Raw genomic sequence first — 18,826 nt, forward strand, 5'->3', positions numbered from 1 at the left:
AGAAAGACTTCTGATCATATACAGTTCCCAACACTTTGCATTTCTGCCTGTGCCTTCAGCTGACCTGGGCCCAAAATCTAGAATTCCCTCCTTACATCTTTCCAACTCCCTACCTGGCTAAACTACCTCTTTGACTGGGATGTCCATCATTTGACCAAATAGATGAATTTTACATTCAGGAAACGGGTATGCTAACCCCTTGCAAATCCTCTGCTTCAGTAAAATCCAGCAAAGTCCAGCACGTCCAGGTCAGCTCGAGGTTTTGCTAAAACTATACAAGGCACTAATCAGATCACAGCTGAAATATTATGACCAGTTTTGCACCCCTTATCTAAGACAGGACATCTTGGCATTGAAGGCAGTGCATAGAAGGTTCATTAGCCTTATACAAAGTACGGAGGGACTGACTTACGAGGAGAGGTTGGGTAGAGTATAGATTATCGGAATATAGACGAATGAGAGGTGACCTTATTAAAACATACAAGATTCTTAGGGGACTTGACAGGGCTGATGTGGAGAGGTTGTTTCCCCTAGTGGGATATTCTAAGACCAGAGTGTATAGTCTCAGAATAAGGGGTTCCTTATTTTAAACAGAGATGAGGAGGGGTTTCTTCTTTCAGAGAGTTGTGAATCTGTGGAATTCTTTACCGCAGAGGGCTGTCAAGGCTGGGTCATTAATTATTATCAAGACTGAGACAGAAAAGATTGTTAATGAGTAAAGGAATCAAGGGTTATGGGGAAAAGGTATGAAAGTGGAGTAGAGGATTGTCAGATCAGCCATGGTCTCATTGGATGGTGGAGCAGACTCGATGGGCTGAATGGCCTATTTCTGCTCTTTTACCTATGGTGTTACATTCTCATGGGTCACTGACCTGATGCCATCGTGTCAATCTTCAACAATGTGGAAGTCGGAGGGGATGGAGTGTGAAATCAGCAAGCCACCTTCTATCTTTAAAATGATGAATTAACAAGCTATTAAGCTTATTAACAGTCCAATCACCCACAATCTAATGTTTCCTGCTGGATGCTTCAGGCAGACAGATCGAAAAACATTCAGGGTTGAATGCAGAGTTTGTATGGTTTGAAGTGACATTTTTAAAATTCCTTTTTCCATCTTCAAACTGTTTAATAAAGACATATTCTGAGCGTGCAGAAGGGAGCTTTACAATTCTAACCAAAACCATGGTGTTACCCCCTGCTGCATGGCATACTGGTCGGCAGTGCTGTCTCAACAAAACCTTATTCATATCATGATAAGAATATAGCAGCAGCAATAATTCAGCACTATGCTGCTTGTTAACTCACACATCTAGAAGGCATTTAAAAGGAGGTATGAGTAACTGGGATAACACAGTGTGTAGCTGGAGGAACACAGCAGGCCAGGCAGCATCAGAGGAGCAGGAAAGCTGACGTTTCGGGTCAGGACCCTTCTTCAGAAATGGGAGAGGTGTGGGGGCCTCTGAAATAAATAGAGAGTGGAGGGTTGAGGCTGGGGAAGGTAGGTGGGATGGTGATAGGTGAGTGCAGGTGGGCAACTGTGGGGGTTGGTCAGTGAGGTGGGAGGAGCAGATAGGTGGGAGAGAAGACGGACAGGTCAAGGAGGTGGGGATGAGAGGGAGGGTTGGTCATGGGATGAGGCCAGGGGTGGGGAGATTTTGAAGATAGTAAAGCCCACATTGAGACCATTGGGTCATAGTGGCCCTGATGCTCTCCATCAACTTGGATGAGAGCAAAGGTTAATGTTTGTGGTCAGCACACAAGTTTCCAAAGCCACTACCATTAGCTAGCTTCCGACCGAGTGGCTGCTGATTGGGGGCCAACATTTTATTTGACATGTGTAAAAGTAATGGGGTGAGGTCTTGTGGGGCAGTGGGCAGTGTCTCTGCCTCTGAACTAGGTGCTTCCAGGGTCTTGCTGGGTAAGGGAGGTGTGTTCATAATATGCTAAGGGCAGGAGAGATACGACAGAGTTGTTACAGTGTGGGAGGAGGCCATTCAGCCCATTGTACCTGAAGCAACTCTTCAAACAAGCATCAGTGCCAATCTCCAGCAATTTCCCCCCATTCCCTTGAACATTGTTTTGATTCAAATAATCATTGAATGTCTTCTTCAATGTCCATATGACAGATATCCGGTCAGTTTTGTAATGGAAAAGAATTGGAGCTTCCTCTGTTGCCATCAATCACTCCAGATGACAAGATGCATATAAAAGTGAACATTGCCACAGCAACTCAAACTCCTTGGGGGCATCACAACAGCAGAAATTGTTGACAGAGAGAAACTGAGTTCATGTTTCGAGTCCAGTTGACCTTTTTTGGAGCTAGTAGCAGTTAGGAAAAGGTGGTATTTATCTGATGACAGGGGGTGGGCAAAAGGAAAGAGTGGATGGGTGGAGAGAGAGACAGAAAGAGAGAAACAGTCTATCAACAGTCCCTTTGTTTGCCTAACTTTTCTTTCTCTCTCTCTCTCTCTGAACTCCCTTTTTGCCTCCCTCCATATCCACTGTTATCAACATAAATACCTTCTTTTCCTAACTGCTGATAGCCCTGAAGAAGCCTTACTGAACTCAAAACATCAACTCAGTTTCTCACTCCACAGATGCTGTCAGACCTGCTGCATTTCTCCAGCAGTTTCTGTTTCTGAGTATTTCAGATGTCCAGCATTCATCCTTGGAGATATCAGTTGGTTGAATGTTTAGAGTGGATCAGGGTGATGCCAACAACATAAGGTTTTCTCCCTGTTCTGATGGTAGTGGATTTGGAACTATGCCAGTGGTAGAGGTTATCATAGCAAGCCCTTGTGAGTTGAGTCAATATAATATACAGCGAGGATTCTGAACACTGGGTCTAACACATTCCTAGGCATTTTCTTGTCGTCCCTTGAGTGTTTCTTCTCTTTGGTCTGTCTATCTTTCTCCAGATTTTTGGAGGTAAAAGGGCTGTCAGAAGAGAGTTAATGCCAGCTTGTCTTTTTTCAAACAATAATGGGCTGCTGTAGAACCACATACAAGATCCTGAGTAGAATATTTGGAATTAATTTTTGGCCCACTTTTTACGGGTGTTCAGATGTTGTCTTTTGCCCAGCATCTGTTCTTCAATGTTTCACTGCTATTCATTCGCAAGAAACTGACCAAAACAAAATAAAATTCCTTTCTGCACTGTTCTGCCGTTTGATTAATTGATCAATTAACTGATTAACTGTTTGCCATTGAGGGTACCAAGTAGCTAAGCTGCAATTCTTAAGATAACATCAGTCGTGTTTGGATGGAATATTCCTCAAATCTACAGTTCAGTACATACATGCAAAAATCCTTTCCCCTCCACCTCCCACTTATGGGTTAATGACTCTAAATTGAATAGTCATACAAGGAACATTTAAAGAAACCTCGACCAAAAAGGGTGTGGAATAATTGCATAAGGGACATTTTTCCCAAACAAGCTTGACTCATGAAAATGCAATTTTTGACCTCTTGCTTGGCAGTGCGTCAGTTAACATTCCACAGAGAAACTTTAAAAGATTTCTGATTTCATTGTCAGCAGAATGGGTAACATGTCAAAACAATTCTTTGAAGTGATTATAAAGCCAGTAGTGGGACCTTGGTAATGCAGAATGCTACCTAGGTATAATTGGGCTCAGGACATCATGAAAGCGAGGATTGTGATCATATTGAGGAGTTTTCAGACAAGTCCTGCTCCTGGGATCTCTGCCTACAAGGGCATGTGTGCATATATATTGCAGAACACAGTATATTTTCTGCATGTTTCCATTTGTTGGCCTCAGTTTTTTTGTTCTTGTAGCCCCCACTCCGGTTCTAAATTATTCAGCGTTTGTTTCATGTTTGCTTTTGCTGTCAAGGTTACTCCCTGCTCAACATCCATGGGAAATGAATGGCAGGCATAAATTAAATGAAAGATATTCTCTTTTCTGTCTTTTGCTGCCGTTCCTCCATTTTATTATGACTGGTTCAGGCACTGAATGAGGCTCCAACTAGACTCCAGGATGAGATATTATTACTCATCAGTTGGTGTCCTGTGATTTATGTGGCACCCTGACAACAGTTTAACACAAACTTGATGGGTGATTGTAGCAAAGCCCACAGGAGCAGTCTGCCTCCCTGTTTTTTCTCCCACTCTCATTTCAATTAATTGATCCATGAATTTCCGTCGGATTGGTCCACACTTACATCATTGATCTCTACTAAAGTACTTTTCTTTTTATTCTTTTGTACTTTTAAATGGCACTGGATTGTGGGGACAGAACACTGTTCACTCTCTCACCCTAGATAAATGTGACAATAAATCATTCACTTATTCTTTCATTGGCTTCTACTGTTGACCTCTGCAGGGTGGTTGACTGGGAAACCCCCCCGCTCCATATTGGAAGCATATGTAACTGCCACTCAATCTATTTGGCAACATTTCAAATGCATCTTTCGTTGGCCAGGGGTTCAAATGCAGAACTCCTTGCCCTGAAGTGGGGACTCGACCAATGCACAAGACCTCCAAACCAACAGAGTGAATACAGAGGCAAAATATCCCAGAAGTTGAAATCTGAAATGAAAACTGAAAGTGCTGAGAACATTCAGCAGATCTGGCAGTGTCTCTGCGGTGAGAGCAAGAGAGTTAGTGTTTCTAGTCTGTGCCCTTTAAAAATGAAAATTAGTCACAGACTTGAAATGCTTAATTCATTCTGTCTCTATCCACAATGTCTCCTGAGCTGCTGGGCATTTCCAGCAGTTTCTGTTTTAATTATCGCTGGAGAGGCCAACGTTAGTTGATGGTTCTCTACTTCTCTTGCTGGTCACTTCCTCATTGTGGCTGTTGTCATGGGGAAATCTTCAACACTGTAATTGGGAGCTGATTGGCAGAGGAGTGATAGCATATCAACATAATTCAAGTAGACCAAATTGAGTTGCACTTAACTAAGTACAATGTTTTCCTTCATCCGTAGGGTGTGGGGCATTAGTAGTTAGGCCAGCATTTATTGGCCAACCCTAATTGTTCCCCCTGAAAAGGTGGAGGTATCTGCCTTTTTGAACTGCTGTGGTCCACAGGGGTGGGTACACCCACCGTGCTATTAGGAAAGGGAGTTTCAGAGTTTTAAATCAGCGACAGGGAAGAAACGGTGACACAGTTCTAAGTCAGGAGAGTGGGTGGCTTGGAGGGGAACTTGCAGGCGTTGGTGTTTCTATGTATCTGCTATCCTTGTCCTCCTAGATGGAAGTGGTCATGGATTGGGAAGGTGCTGTCTAAGCGCCTTTGGTGAATATCCGCAGTTAGACGATACATACTGCTGTTACTGAGCATTGATGTTGGAGGAGTGGATGTTTGTGGATGTTGTGGGTGCAGGCTGCTTTGTCCTGGATGGAGTCAAGCTTCTCGAGTGTTGTTGGGGCTGCACCCATCCAGGCATTGAGGAATATTCCATCACACTCCTGACTTGTGCCTTGTAGATGGTGAACAGGTTTTGGGGAGTCAGGAGGTGAGTTATTCATTGTCATATTCCTAGCCTCTGGCCTGCTCACTGTGCCAGGGTGGTGGGCCCAGTTAGGTTTCTGGTCAATGCTAACTCATCGGATGGTGATAGTGGGTGATTCAGTGATGGGAACACCAATTGCTTGAGTCGATTTTGCTTTCTGATCTTAGGCAGTTTTGTTTCTAATTCCTAGCTTCTTGACACTCAGCATTCCTAGACATCATCAGTTGCTCCTGATTTTCATCTTCTGTAGTCCGATGTGCCTGCAGCAAGCTTGAAATAGGCATTGGGGATAAAAAATCAATGCCAAGTCACACTGGTAAGACAAAGCAGAAACTGGGAGACTCATTCTCTTCCTGCCTTAGCTGGCTTAATTTTGTCAAAGATGGGAGGAGCCTTTCCTTATTCACCTCTTACATGTACCACTAAAGCACACTGACAAATTAAATGACTGTCCTGTACACAAATTTAAATTGATTGACTCAACACATTCGAATAGCACCTCCTAATTACAAATAGTTTCAGGCACAGAAACAGCACTTTCATCCCAAGTGGTCCACGATGCACAGGAGCCTTCTCCCAACCACAGAATCGCAGAATAGTTACTGAGAGAAGGATGCCTTCTATCTCATTGAGTTTGAACCGAGTCAATCTGCAAAAGCAATTTAGCGAATCATTCTTTCCAACCTTACTCCCTGCAGAGTATGTTTCCCCCTTGAGTGTTACTCCAGTTACCCTTTGAAAACCATGATCAAACTGACCTCCACCCACACTTCAATATAATTCATTCCAGATCTTAAAAGCTACACGCATCGTCAGGAATACTTGAGTGATCCTGATTCTCTGGTTTCTCCATTGCTGCAAGTTGTCTTTGGTGACTTGCTTAGCTTATCAAATAAAATTAATCAACAAAACAGAATATACTGCGCCTTTTCTCTAGCAATTTAGGTTCATGTAGTGAATTGGATAGAAAAGCTGCAGCAATATATTTTAAACTGTTTTATCTGGAAACGTTCCGTGATTATTGTTGGTTTCAGTAATAAAGATGGATTTGGATGAACGATCTGTCTCTGGGTCAGCTAAATTAGACCCCATAGGAAGTTGTGTGGACGTGTTTATGTACTCAACTCTGAACCCATCAGTACAAAATGCAATATGTTTCATTTCTGTCCTTCTGCTAATCCTGTCGACATACCTTTCTTTCCTTTCTCCCCTGTGTGCTTATCTGACTTCTCCTTAACTGCACCTATCTTAATTGCTTCAACCTCCATTTGGCACTAGGTTCCACGTTCTAACTTTCCCTCGGTAAGAGGTTCCTTCTGAATTCTCTCTTGGATTTATTGGTGACTGCCTTCCTTGATATGTTCTATAGGTTTAGATGCGTGCACGGTATTACTGAACTTCTTTCCTCTTTTAGCAATTTCCCTAGATCATGGGCTTTATGTTTCCTGAGAATAGGGCTGGAGATGTTCCTTGGAAACACTGTCATTGATGCTTTGTGACTCTCTGCTGGTTGAGTATGGACCAAGTGTTTGTGATAACTACACATCTTCTTCCTGGAGGTAATGCCCTGGTCTCCACCATGTGTTTCTATGGCCTACGTATAATGTGGATTACTCTTAAGACTTCACCATGTGAGATATAGTGTCTTTAAACATCAGACCCTTCTGGACTACAGTAAGTGGAATGACACTGTATCATTTTCTTACATGCTCACATATGTTTTCATTTCCCATTTAAAATCAACAACATCCTCAAAAATTAACATTCCACCTTAAACTCAATTCTCAATTGCAACTGCTGACATTGGTCAGAGCATTGTGTACAGGAGTTAGGACGTCATGTCGTGGCTGTACAAGACATTGATAAGACCGCTGCGTACAATTCTGGTCACCCTGCTATGGAAGGATGTTATTAAACTGGAGAGGGTGCAGAAAAAATTTGCAAGGATGTAACCGAGACTGGAGGGTTTGAGAGGTTGGATATGCCGATACTTTTGTGCCTGGTGTGTAGGAGGCTGCGGTGTGACCTTATAGAGGTTTGTAAAATCATGAGGGGCATAGATAGGGTGAATAGCCAAGAGCTCTTCCCGAGGGTTGGGCAGTCTAAAACTAGAGTGCATAAGTTTATGGTGAGAGGAGAAAGATTTAAAAGGGACCTGAGGGACAACTTTTTCACGCAGAGGGCAGTGTGTATACGGAACAAGCAGCCAGAGGAAGTGGTAGTGGTGAGTACAATTGCAACATTTATGAGACATTTGGACAGGTACACGGATAGGAACGGTTTAGAATGATGCAGACCAAATGCTGGCAAATGGGACTAGTTCCGTTTAGGAAACCTGGTTGGCATGGACAAGTTGGGCCGAAGGGCCTGTTTCCATGCTGTATGACCATGACTTCATGACTCTTGGTTATAAGGACCATTTCTGGAAAGTACTAAAAAGGATCACAAAACTATAAATAGTCCTACCTTCCTAATACCGTCAGGTGATTGAAGGAGACGGGTCAGTGATGAGTGTCAAGGATGAAGCGACATTTAAATACATATTTCAGAATCCTTGAATCTTAGAACACAGGGGAAGGTCATTCAGTCCATCTTGCATATTAAGAGCATAAAATATAGGGGTTAAGGTTAGGCTATGATCCCATTGAGTCTGATCTGCCTTTTGGTCACGGCTGATATGTTTCTCAAGCCCATTCTCCTGCATTCTCGCCATAATCTTTGATCCTGATCCCCAAATCTACATTCTGAATCTTTGAAGGAAACAGCCAACTAGAACTCCTCCCCTTTGCATTTTCATCAGTATCTACAATTTCCTCTTGCTTTACAAATATCTATCAAATTAATTTTTGAATGGTATTGAATCTACTTCCATTTTATAACTTGCTGCACAAGAGGAATTCCCCTCCTCAAGCCCAAATTTATTTTTAACAGCATCTATCAGAATGGGTTTGTTTTTATTCCAGGAGAAATAAAATGGGAGGGGAACATGATTCAGACCTTTAACATGTTGTTACAGGGAACTTAAGATAAACTCCTGAGTGTAAGACAGGATGTGAGCACATAATTTACTGTTAAGAGAATCTAATATTTCCCAGGTATATGCCATTTATTTATCATAAAGGCAGTTAATAATGTGTACACTACCATTCTTAAGAATAACTTGATGAATATCTATTTAACAAGCTCTTAAGGTAATTGAGATGGTGAAGCACAATCATAGGATCCCTACAATATGGCAGCTGAACCTTCAGCCCATCAAGTCTCTCCAACCCTCTGAACAGCATCCGACCCTGACCCCCTTATCTTATCCCTGCATTTCCCATGGCTGATCCACCGAGCCTGCACATCCCCAGACATTACTGGCAAGTTAACATGGCCAATCCACCTAACCTGCACATCTTTGGACTGTCAGAGGAAACCTGAGCACCTCGAGGAAATCCACATAGATATTGGAAGGGTGTGCAAACTCCACATAGTCTCCCAAGGACGGAATTGAACCCGGGTTCCTGGCACTGTGAGGCAGCACTACTGACCACTGCGCCACCCTATGGAATAATGATTCCAGGAATATGGAGTTATGAAATGTCAGTGTAAGAATATAGTATTCTAGGCCTTATTAATAAGGACATAGAGTACAACAGCAGGGAGGTTACAATGAACTTATACGAGACCCTGGTTGGACCTGTGTACGGCTCTGAGGGCCAAATCGTAAGAGAATGGGGATACACTGGAGAGAGTACAGAAGAGGTTTACGAGAATGGTTCCAGGGATAAGACACTTCCAGAAGGATGAACGATTGGATGAAACCGTTTCCCTCGGAGAGGAGAAGGCCAAGAGGAGAAGTTTTCAAAATCATGAGGGGACTGCTCAGAGTAGACCCGGAGAAACTGTTCCCACTTGTTCATGGACCGAGAATCAGAAGGCATTGTTTTAAAGTATTTTGCAAAAGAAGGAAACGAGAGGGGAGAGAAACTTTTTCACCCGGCAAATAGTCAGGGTCTGAAATGCACGATCTGGGAATGTGGTGGAGATGGGTTCATTGGAGGCATTCAAAAGGGGCATTGGATACTTACTCGGTTAGAAACGAAGGACAGATTAACTGGGGGGAAATGCATAAGATTGTCATGAAGGTAAAATGTTCACAGAACCGGTGCAGATGCAGAGGGCTGAATGGCCTCCTTCTGCATTGTAACGGTTCTATGAATCTGAGATATGAGCCATGTAAAGCATGATGGGAGGTAGAAAATGTGAAGCGTCACCAAGTTACCTTTGGAAGGAATTTCAGGCAGCTTTGTCCAGAAATGACTATAAAAGTGATTATGTAGCCCAGTAAATGCTATTCTTGCCACAGTGTCAGAGCATTCATGATCACAGTGGCATGGCAGACACCTGAATGCAAGATCTAGGCTGACATTTCAAGGGAGCACGACACTGTGGGAGGTGCCACATACTTTCAGATTGGATAACGAGCAAAGGCCCCATCTACTTCTTTAGGTGGGTGTGAAAGAACCCACAGCACTTTTTTAAAGAAAAACAGGCAAGTTCTCCTGGTGTTCTGATAAATTAATAATCCCTGAACCTACATTGTTAATAAACGTGTAATCTGGTCATTATCACAGTGCTGTTTGTGAGAGTTTGTTGAGCACAAATTGGAAACTGCACTTCCTTCATTGCAACAGTGACTAGAAAAGTGTTTCATTCACTCGAGTGCTTTGGAATGTCGAGAGGTTGTGAAAGACACTATATAAATGCAATTCTTCCTTTCTAATAGAACCAGACAAATAATAAGCTTGTATGATTTTCCTTTGTCCTCTGTTTTTGAGGGGGAGACATTGATCTGCATTAAAACAGGGTAAGTCATTAAAACCACTACTGTCTCATTTGAGATGATATCTGCAAAGTTTGTGGGTAGTAGTAGTAGAGGACGATGTTGCAAATAATAGAAAATAAAATGCTAGGATCATAGTCCAGAAGTCTTTGGCTTAATACAAGGTTAGCCAGACCACACTTGGAGCATTGTATTCAATTCTAGCCATCAAACTGCCAAAAGTTATGCAAAGATTGGAAAGGATGCAGAATGGAGTAACAAAGCTGGTCCTAAGAATAAGGGGTCTGAACTATGTGGAAAGATTAAACATGAACAATATAGTTTACATGGACAGACTTTAATGTTTATCCTGCATGAATATAAATTGTCTTATTGTGTGTATAAATGTTTCCACACAAAAAGGACTTGGCTAAATTGTTTTTCTGAGTTATGTTTATGTCAAACTATCATAATGATTGTGTTTTATAATGGATGAAAATGGATAGAGGCTAACACAGTAATCCCTGTCCATATGCTACATGAAAAATGGTATAATTCTCACAGAAACAAACCATGTCCCAGAGAGGGATCCGCATTGATTTTCAACTCATTGATTCCCAGTCACCTGTATTTCTCAACGGTAGGTAACAGAATGAAAAATAGCCAATAAACTGAACCTCATACACCAAGCTGTGTACTTGATTTTGTACAGAAACATGAAAGCTTTGATAAATGACCTTTTAAGGAGCATAATGAAGTTACAGCAGGCATAGACACAGTAAATAACTCCGCGCCAAATCAAACAAGGAGCAATGTGCGTAGAAACATTTTCAGTCAGCAAAAAATTCTATTGGTCTAAATATTATCTTGTGCTGGATTGATCCCTGAGCTGGAACAGGTACAGGCAATACTAGGCCTCAGGCCTCAACTACACAATGCCAGAGAGCAGCAAAGACTGCTGGGCATTCTTGTCATGTGGGGATGGCTGCTCTTGCCTCCATTTATCAAAGATGACCTCAAAAAGCCCAATATTTGCAAATATTTAAGGGGTTGGATTGAGCAGGGATCCTGGATGCCTCTTTTTCTACTTTTCCCAATATGACTGTGAGATGCCTCCATTATGTAACGCATGTACATCTACCTCTGAAAAATAGGCCTGGAGCCATTGAATTTCTAGGCCATGCAGTGAAAAAGGAATGGCTGATTCCAGATATCAACCTGTTGACTGTGAGCATTTTTGAAAAACTGGAACCAATCCCTTGTTATTAAAATACGTGGGCTGGATAGGTGGAATGAACCATTTTATTAGGAGCAATTTGACCTTCTTGCTGGGATGATGTTATTTCCTTCCGTACAAGAGATGGGAGGGAGGAGTTTGGGACATACAGTGCACAGTAGGTGGTCGTAACTATTTTTAATACTTTCTTAGGATATGGACACCACTGACAAATTCAGCATTTGTTGCCCATCTCTTATCACCCTTGAAAAAAAGCTACTTTCCTGACCCACTAGATTTTATTGTATAAGTACACCCACAGTATTGTTAAGAAGAGAGTCCAGGATGTTGAGCCAGAGATACAGTGAAAGAATAGTAACATGGTTTTTCAGGATGGTGTTTTGTCTTGGATTGGTAAGAGGTGGTGGTCCCTTGTTCTTCGTAGTGCTAGAGGCCAGTGGTCTGGAAATTGTTGTTAAAGGAGCCTCGGTGAATTGCTGCAGTACATTCTTAGTTGACAGACAACTAACATTTGAAGCCCATTGTTCTTGCTCTCCTCCTACTGCCACCCAACTTCAATAATCTTGCTCATCCTGGCCTTCTTCTTCTCCATATTATTGTTGGTAACCTTCAGTCATTAACTCTTCACCATCCTGAGCAGTTTCTCTAAATATCTCATCATACTCCATCACTCCAATTACAAGAACCTCCTCACACCATCTCTTGCTCCTTCAATGGTTTTATCCAGCTTTTTGTTTCCAGCCATTCCCCACCCACCCCCCCCCCCACCACCACCACCAACACCACGCAGCCCCCCCCCCCCCCCTCCCCCACCCCCCACCAACCCTAACTCTTCTGCCAGTATGCTGTTTCATTGTTAACCCTGCAGGATATCATGAATTGTTTCACTGTTCATGAAGAAAGCTACACAGTGTAGGCATGCACAACTTCTGAGGATATATTTTTGTTTTGCGTTTGTTCTATGGGTAGGAGAGCTAGGCAGAATTTTTTCTATTAGACAGGGCTTAACAAAGTCTGAAGACTTCAATAGACCAAACCTAGTTCTTAACGTCGTAAGATTGTCAGATGTCTAACTATTTGGAGAGGAGTGGGGTGTTGGTGAGCTCTGCCTCTGAATGGTTTTAGAGGAGAGGCAGGTAGAGGTGCATGTAAGCCCCTAAGCAGTTCACTAGTGAAGGTAGAGGAGGATACTCAGAGTAAAGGAGACCTAAAGTTTCCTTGTGAGGTTAATGACAGGTACTCCTGGTGCTCCTGGATCACGTGGGAATCGATAGTAAAAATGAAAATCTCACCATCTTGGGGACGTGATGCCATTGGAGAGGTCCAGATGAAGTTTACAAGAATGATCCTGGGAGTGAGGGGCTTGTCATGTGAGGAGCGATTGAGGACTCTGGGTCTGTACTTAATGATGGTTAGAAGGATAAGGGGGGGCATCTCATTGAAACTTACTGAGAGACCTGGATAGAGTGGATGTGGAGAAGATGTTTCAACTAGTAATAGAGACTAGGGCCAAAGGGCACAGCCTCAGAGTGCAGGCATGACCCTTTAGAAATGAGATGAGGAAGAATTTCTTCAAACATGATCCATGTCCATAAGGTCCCTCACCAACTTCTACAGATGCACCATTGAAAGCATGGTGTCTGGGTGCACAACAGCCTGGTATGGCAACTGCTCTGCCCAGTACCGTAAAAAACTACAGAAGGTGGTGTAAACAGCCCAGACCATCACAGAAGCCAACCTTCTATCCATGGACTCTATTTACGCGGCTTTCTGCCGCAGAAAGGCGGCCAACATCATCAAAGACACATCCCACCCTGGTAATGACCTCCCACAACCTCTTCCATCAGGCAGAACATGCAGAAGCTTGAATACACACACCAGCAGGTTCAGGAACAGTTTCTTCCCTGTCGTTATTAGACTGATGAATGGACTCTCTAGCCTCAAATAACTCTGATCTTACTAATGTTGATCTCGTCTAGCGCACACCCTGTGCAACGTATTCTGTATGCCTCTGTCTAAGCCTTTTTGATCTGTACATTCTTTGCTTACTATGATCTGCCTGTACTGCTCGTAAACAAAGCTTTTCACTGTATTTCAGTACACGTGACAATAAATCAACCACTGAATCAAAAAATCAATCAAACAGAGGGTGGTGAATCTGTGGAGCTCATTGCTGTAGAAGGCTGTGGAGACCAAGGCATTGAATGTATTTAAGACATAGATAGCTTTTTGATTAGTAAGGAGATCAAGGGTTACGGGGAGAAGGTAGGAGAATGGGATTGAGAAACATATCAGGCGTGATCAAATGGTGGAGCAGGCTTGATGGTCTGAATGGCCTAATTCTGCTCCTATATCTGATGGTCTTATGCAGCATTCCAGGACCATGATTCTCACCTCTTAATAAGCCTGACAGAGAAGCCATCACTCTCCCCTTTGTCAGACCTTTGTCTGAATTTGCAGATTGGTTCCCGATGATGTTATCAAAGCCAGTTTCGTAATGAAGGAGAACCCGCTGTCTAAAGGATGGTGAGCTGCTCTAAAATGCAAGTTAATAGTCACCCATGTCAGACAGCATTAGGTGGCTCATTCCCTTCATTCTAAACCCTACCTGGCATTGAGTTTCCACCAGGGTAAACAAGTCCAAATCAAACCCACTGCTTCTGTTGCTGCACACCGTATTTTGTTGAGTAATGTTAACAATGGTTTCTCCTTGGTAATTGGCACTATCAATTAAACATTCCTAGTTAGTCCAGGAGTCTGTGATGAGCTTAAGTGCTCCCTATGGCAATGCCAGTATTTGCATGGGATCCACAGCAACACGTCAGTATTTACAGAGATCTTTGGAACAGTGCAGTGAAGTATGAACAGTGGCTATAACGGACAGCCTAACAATAAAATACCAGAAAACCGCATTGTGGTTCTGAGTTCTCACTCTCTCTCTCTTCAATTTTAGGTCATGATTTAAGTGCAATTATATTGTTTTAATTATTAGTTCGTTTAATTTTGCCTCAGTAATTTCTCTGATTGAGCTGACAGGCACAAGTTGAATCAATGACACCCATAGAGACAGTTGAATTGATGATTAAGTGAATTCAACAAAGCTTGTGTTTCATTCATCCTGGCCACATCTCACGATAGCAAACCGAAAGTGAATTGACAAATACTTTGTTTGTTCTTTTCTGAAATGTGGCAATGCTGGAAAGGCAAAATTTGGTGCCCGCCCCTAACTGTTCTTGAACTGAGTGGCTTGCAAGACCATTTCAGAGTCCATACACGGCTTTGGGTCTGGAGTCATGTATATACCAGACCAAGTAAAGATATCAAATTTCCTTCCCTAAAGAACATTGCCGAATCAGGTGGGCTTCTATAACAGTTGATGATGTTTTCATGAAACTATTGACTCGCTTTCAATTCCAGGGTTTTATGATTTGAATTTGGTGGAATTTCGTTTCAATTCATAAAACATTGGAATTGAAGTGAAATTCCGCCAGATGCTGTGGCAGGATTTCAATCCACAGTGAACACAGTTTGAAAATAAAGGGTCAGCCATTTAAAATGGAGATGAGGAGATTTGTTTTACCTATCAGGATGTAGTAAGTCCTTGCTGCTGTCTTTGTCACAGGCAGACGGAACCAGAAACTTGACTCAACTGAGGGAGTCAAAGACAATTGTGGGAAGGTGACAATGTGGAGTTGAAGGCACAAACAGATCAGCCATGATCTTCTTAAATTGCTAAGCATGTCTGATGGGCTGAATGGCCTACTCCTGCCCTTAATTTAGACGTCACTAGAGCATTAGCCGGGTCTCTCGATGACTAGTCCAACGACATTACCCCTACACCAGAGGAAGTTGGTTAGGCCACTTTTGAAATGCCGCATTCAGTTCTGGTCTCCCTGCTATAGGAAAGCTGTTGTTAAACTTGAAAATGTGCAGAAAATATCTACAAAGATGTTGACAGGGTTGGTGGCTTTGGGCTATAGGGAGAGGCTGGATAGGCTGGGGCTATTTACCTGGAGTCTCAGAGGCCGAGGGGTTAACATTTTGATGTTTATAAAATCATGAGGGGCGTGGTTACAGTGAATAGCCAAGGTCTTTTTCCCAGGGTAGCAGAGTCCAAAACTAGTGGGCGTTGGCTGAAGGAGAGAGGGGAAAGATTTAAAAGGGACCTAATGGGCAACTTTTTCAGTCAGAGGGTGGTGCGTGTATGGAATGAGCTGCCAGAGGAAGTGTTGGAGGCTAGTACAATTACAACAGTTAAAAGGCATCTGGATGGGTATATGAAGTGGAAGAGTTTAGAGGGATATGGGCCAAATGCTGGGAAATGGGACTAGATTAATTTAGGATATATGGTCAGCATGGACGAATTGGACCGAGCAGTCTGTTTCCGCACTGTACAACTCTATGACTCTAAGCAACAAGAAAAACAAGTTAGAAAAAAGGGGATTTTGAAGATAACTTGGATCAACTTTCTTTAGTTATTCCCCTTAGTTAATAATTTGATCATAAGAGAATGTCTGCCAATCTTGCACATAGCGATTGAATTCAGTATTAGATTTAATAGTGAGAAGCGAGGGTCACATAGTTCAGTTTTAGGAGAGGCAGCAAAATAGGTGAAGAAAGACACATGGAGGCATCTGAAGGAAGTATGATGTTTAAAAAAATCTCAGTTGTCACTTTGGATTTCATTCCTTTACAGCAGAATTTGTACTTATATGGTACTTTGTTATGTAACAACAATCATACAGGAAAGGTGCAGTCATATGATTTAATTACAGGGCAGACAGGAAGGAACATTTGTCCTCGTTGGAGGGGGCATTGAATAGGGGGCAGAGATTTAAGGCAAGGGGTGAGAAGTTTAGAGGAGATGTGAGGAAATTTTGTTTTCACTCAGAGGGTGATGGGAATCTAGAACTCACTGCTTGTAAAGGTGGCAGAGGCAAAAACCCTCATTTTTAAGAAGCATTAAGACGTACACTTGAGATGCCAAGGTCATAGGCCAAATGCTGGAAAATGGGATTAGAATAGTGAGGTGGTTGTTTTTTGACTGGTGCAAACATGATGGGCCAAGGGGTCTTTTTTGTGCTGTAGACTCATTTGAATTTGAAGAATGGTTACAGACTCTGCTGAAGCAAGAAAACCATTTAGTTTAATTAAGAAGCATCCCACTGTTCATCTTGCAACAAGGCTACAACAGAGAGCAAGATCACGTGACATTGCATCATTTCCTGTGATGATGTGTACTGTCCCACAAACCTATCTCACTGTCAGATATAGTAAGAACTGCTGATGCTAGAGTCAGAGATAACACAATGTGGAGCTGGAGGAACACAGTAGGCCAGGCAGCATCAGAGGAGCAGGAAAGCTGATGTTTCAGGTCAGGACCCTTCTTCAGAAATGGGGTTGGGTGGGGAGAGGAGCTCTGAAATAAATAGAGGAGGGCTGGGGCTGGGAATGGTAGGTTGGATGGTGATAGGTGAGTGCAGGTAGGTAGTGGTGGGGATTGATGAGTGAGGTGGGAGGAGCAGGTAGGTGGGAGAGAATATGGATAGGTTGTGTCAGGTCAAGGGGGCAGGGATAAAAGGGCGGGTTGGTCATGGGCTGAGGCTGGGGGGTGGGGAGATTTTGAAACTGGTAAAGTCCACTTTGAGCTTGTAGGCTTCCAAGGCAGAATATGAGGTGCTGATCCTTCAGTTTCCGGGTGGCGTCATTGTGACACTGGAGGAGGCCCAGGATGGAAATGTCGTCCAGGGAGTGGGAGTGGGAGTTGAAGTGGTTCATGACTGGAAGGTGTTGTCGTTTGTCGCGAACAGAGCGCAGGTGCTCTACAAAGTGGTCTCTGAGCCTCCGCTTGGTCTCACTGATGTAGAGGAGGCCACATCGGGAGCAGCGGATGCAATAGACTACATTAGCGGACGTGCAGGTGAACATCTGTCTGATGTGGAAGGTTTTTTTTGGGGCCTGGGATGGAGGTGAGGCGGGAGGTGTAGGGGCAGGTGTAGCACTTCCTGCAGTCGCAGGGAAAGGGTCGGGGTTAGTGGGGCTAGTGGTGAGTGTGGAGCGGACGAATGAGTCACGGAGAGAGCGGTCCCAACGGAAGGCAGATAGGGGTGGGAAGGGAAATATATCCTTGGTTGTGGGGTCAGATTGCAGGTGGCAGAAGTGGCAGAGAATGATATGTTGAATCCGGAGGTTAGTGGGGTGATATGTGAAGACAACGGGGATTCTGTCTTTGTTTTTGTTGGGGGGGAGGGGCTGTGATGGCATTGAGGCTGGTACAATTACAATATTTAAAAGGCATCTGGATGGGCACATGAATAGAAAGGGTTTAGAGGGATTTGGGCCAAATGCTGGGAAATGGGACTAGATTAATTTAGGATATCTGGTCAGCATGGACGAGTTGGACCGAAGGTTCTGTTTCCATGCTGTCCAACTCTATGACTCTAAGCAAAAAGAGAAACACGTTAGAATAAAGGGGATTTTGAAGATAATTTGGATCAACTTTCTTTGGTCAGCTGTTATTCCCCTAAATTAATAATTTGATCATAAGAGAATGTCTGCCAGTATTAGATTTAATAGTGAGAAGTGAGAGTCACATAGTTCAGTTTTAGGAGAAGCAGAAAAATAGGCGAAGAAAGACATGTAGAGACATCTGAAGGAAGTATGATGTTAAAAAGAACTCAGTTGTTACTTTCGATTGCATTCCTTTACAGCAGAATTTGTACTTTATCTATTTCAAGCTCACCCAACTTCAACAGCTACCTAGACTACACCTCCTCTCACCCACCTTCCTGCAAGAATACGATCCCGTACTCCCAATTCGTCCGCCTCCGCTGCATCTGCTCCCAAGATGAGGCATTCCACTCCCAAGCATCCCAGACTTCCTTTTATTTCAAGGACCGCAACTTCTCCCCTTCAGTGGTTGAAAATGTTCTTGAACACATCTCTTGCGTTTCCCACACCTCTGCCCTTACAGCCCCTCCCCCAACAAAAACAAAGACAGAATCCCTCTTGTCCTCAAGTATCACTCCACTAACCTCCATATTCAACGTATCATTTTCCGCCACTTCCGCCACCTGCAATCCGACCCCACAACCAAGGACACATTTCCCTCCCCACCCTTATCTGCCTTCCATAGGGACTGCTCGCCCCACACTCCCCGCTAGCCCCACCACCCCTGGCACCTTTCCCTGCAACCGCAGGAAGTGCTACACCTGCCCCCACACCTCCCCCCTCACCTCCATCCCAGGCCCCAAAAAAACCTTCCACATCAGACAGATGTTCACCTGCACATCTGTCAATGTGGTC

The sequence above is a fragment of the Rhincodon typus genome, chromosome 21 (genome assembly GCF_021869965.1).
Source record: "Rhincodon typus isolate 14 chromosome 21, sRhiTyp1.1, whole genome shotgun sequence".
In the NCBI taxonomy this organism is placed as follows: Eukaryota; Metazoa; Chordata; class Chondrichthyes; order Orectolobiformes; family Rhincodontidae; genus Rhincodon; species Rhincodon typus.